We start from the raw sequence: 3395 nt of genomic DNA, 5'->3' as shown, positions 1-3395 counted from the left end.
TTTTATTGACCTGTTATTAAGAAGACCATTACTAAATGGAGCTGTCTTACTCATTGTGGTCCTTCGAAAGCAGTTAATTCATGGTGTAAACAAACAGGGTTCATGCTGTGTGGCTTGCAGGCCCTGTGTGTCAGCCCACCTGCAATGCTGCAGCGCTCATTGTGCTGTATCCTAGGAGCTAAAGATGGCCAGTGTATGGGACTGTGAGGCACTTCTGGTCTCTAAAGTGTGAACTGTGTCCTATTGCTTGGAGAGTGACACACCAGCTATGGAAGGCCACGTGTGACTACTGCAGCTCACTGCAGTTACAGTGGATACTGGATGGACAATGTGGGAACACCAGCCAGCTATCACTGCCTGCCCTCTGAGCATAGCCAGGCAGCTGCCAGTGTGAGACCTCCGAGTGACACACTGGGATCTGAAGGAAGCAGTACCCGAGTGTTAGCACCTGGTCTTCTAACCACATTAGAGGGGCTTAAAAAGACGAAAATCTGTGAAATGTCAGGTCCTTTTAATGCCACCCCAGCCTGCCATTAGCAGTAGACATGCCAACGTAATGACTTCTAGGTCCATGGCTCCCCAAGGTTAACACCTTCTTCCTTGAGTAGTGTATAACTGCTCAGTGTGGTAGATATGCAGTATAATACCATTTTATTTCACAGCAGTTTGAGATGAAAACATTACCTTGATTCCTGTATGAGAGTGTGGTCATTGATTTCACTGGATGGGAAAGGAAATGCTTTTTATTTTTTTAAAAGACAGAATCTCACAACTCAGGCTGGCCTTTGAACTTACTGTATAGTCCAAATGACTTTAAAGGTTTCTTTTTGTTTTTGTTTTTGTTTTTTGTTTTTTCGAGACAGGGTTTCTCTGTGTAGCTCTGGCTGTCCTGGAACTCACTCCGTAGACCAGGCTGGCCTCAAACTCAGAAATCTGCCTGCCTCTGCCTCCCATGTGCTGGGATTAAAGGTGGGCGCCACCACCACCTGGCGACCTTAAAGTTTTAATACTCCTGCCTCTACCACCCTAGTGCCAGTTGATCATACCCACCACCATACCCAGTTTATGTGCTGCATTGATCAAACCCAGGTCTCCATGTACGATAGACAAGGAAATAGTCTACCTACTGAGCTGCATCCTAGGCCCCAGAGTGTCCATTCAAATATGCTGTACTGCAAAAGAGTTGCTGACTTTATTTTCAGTGTATCTTCCATGACCAGAACATCCCTCCCTCCCTCCCTCCCTCCCTCCCTCCCTCCCTCCCTCCCTCCCTCCCCCCTCCCAGTGCTTCGTATCCACTAGGTAACCTTGTGCATGCTTAGTAAGCTATGAGCTACATCCTTAAGTCTTCCCCCTTATTTTAATCTTAATGCATAAGAGAATGTCAAGTAGTGTGTTTGTTAGGCACCCCGAGAACTAGAATCTATTTTTCTTTCTTTTAGGAATCTTTAATTTTTTTATACTGACGGCCATCTTCATGCAATATACAGTGTACTTTGAGCATTCCCCCCTCACACACACACACAACCACCACCCTCCTCCACTTCACTCCCATTAGTTTCCTTCGTTCCTCTAGATCAGTGGTCCTCAACCTTCCTAATGCTGTGACCCTTTAATACAGTTCCTCATGTTGTGATGACCCCTAACCATAAAATTGTTTCCATTGCTACTTCATAACTGTAGTTTTGCTACTGTTATGAATAGTAATGTAAATATCTGTTTTCTGATACTATTAGGCAACCCCTGTAAAAGGGTCCTTCAACCTGCCACCCCCAAAGGGGTCAGGACCCAAGGTTAAGAACTGCTGCTCTAGACAGTATCTCATCTCCTCTCATGTCATCTGTATTTAAGGGAAGATGTGAGATCTGGTTTTCCTGAGATTTAGTTTGTGCTGTATGACAGTCTTTCATCCATTTTCCATTAAGTGATGCAACCTCATTTCTTTAAATGTAATCGTATTTGTGAATGTTATGTGTTAGTATAGTGTGTCCCTGTGAGTTTGTACACACTGCATTTGTGTATAGGACAGAGTATTAAGATGCTATGTGTTCTTTATTGCTCTCCACCTTTTTGCTTTAGAGATGGGCTCTCTTGCTGAAACGGAAGCTCTCTGTTTTGGCTAGGATGTTGACCAGCCAATGAACCTTCAGAGGATCGACATGTCTCTGTACCCAGTGTTAGGGTTGTGGGCACTCATGCCTATATCCAGCTTTTTGTGTGCGTGCTGGAAGGTTCAGTGCAGGGCTTGATGCCCTCAGAGGAGTCACTCTTAACTACTGAGTCATCTCCCTAGCCTTTCATTCTTCATGGTTGCAAAGATTCTACACCTTATCTTCTCTGTTTATATATAGGCAGGTTTCCCAGCTTGCTGTTCACAAAGGAGGATGGGTGTGCATTTTCCCAGTGATTTGTTGACTTGGAGTTTGGGGTAATACATGGGAGTGGTATAGCTGGGTCATTTAGTAGGTCTTTTGAGTTTGTGGGGGAATCTCCACATTAAATTTCACAGTAGACTTACTTATATTCGAATAGTGGATAAGGACTCCTTTCTGTCCACATCCTCACCATCATTTTGTTCTGGTTTTGTTTTGTTTTTTTGAAGCCAGAACATTTATTTTATGATTGATTGGAATCCTCAAGATGAACTGGGTGCTGCAACAGCTTTCCTCTTGGGTTTAGGTGTTGTTCCTTCATGGAGTCCGTATCTGAATCTGCAATAGACAATTTTTAGGTACCTCATCTGCCCAGCACTGGTAGCGTTCCATCTCTTAGCCTTGGCACTCCAGTTATACTTTCTCTTCTGCTTGGCAGGGGAGCCACATTTGCAATGGGTTGGCTTCTGAAGGTGGTAGGCCTTAGAGCCACACCAGTGGCACTGTGTGTGTGTGTGTGTGTGTGTGTGTTATTGTGATGCTTTCCAAAGGATGGCGTTCCCTTCTCCATCTTGCTTCCACTACTGAGGCCAGAGAACATTATTTGTTTTTTTTTTTTTTTTTTTTTTAATGGCTCTAAAAGATATTAAGAAACATCTAACAGCAAGAAACTGGCCGGGGAGAAAATGAGTTCTGGAAGTCCAGGCCTCCCTCTTTGGGACAGGGCATAAACAGGGCACTCCCAGGGCTGTGCCACATTCCTAATCACTCCGCCTGTTCACCAGCAACCTTTGTGCTCTTCCTGTTTGCAAAATGGACACAGATGAAGAAGTTTTGGAAAACACGAGAAATCACAAAGAAAATAAAGTTGTTCCTGTTAGTTTCTATGTATGTTTATACATCCTCCATGCAGAAATGATAGAACGGGCAAACTCTTATAACAGCTTCACCTTGTAAAGATTTTTCTATCTCAAATATTTTTTAAATGTATCTTACATTATTTATTTATACAAATAAAGATTA

This window comes from Mus musculus, chromosome 4, assembly GCF_000001635.26.
Source record: "Mus musculus strain C57BL/6J chromosome 4, GRCm38.p6 C57BL/6J".
Classification (NCBI taxonomy): domain Eukaryota; kingdom Metazoa; phylum Chordata; class Mammalia; order Rodentia; family Muridae; genus Mus; species Mus musculus.
The sequence above is the reverse complement of the archived record's forward strand: the minus strand, read 5'-3'. Positions refer to the sequence as shown.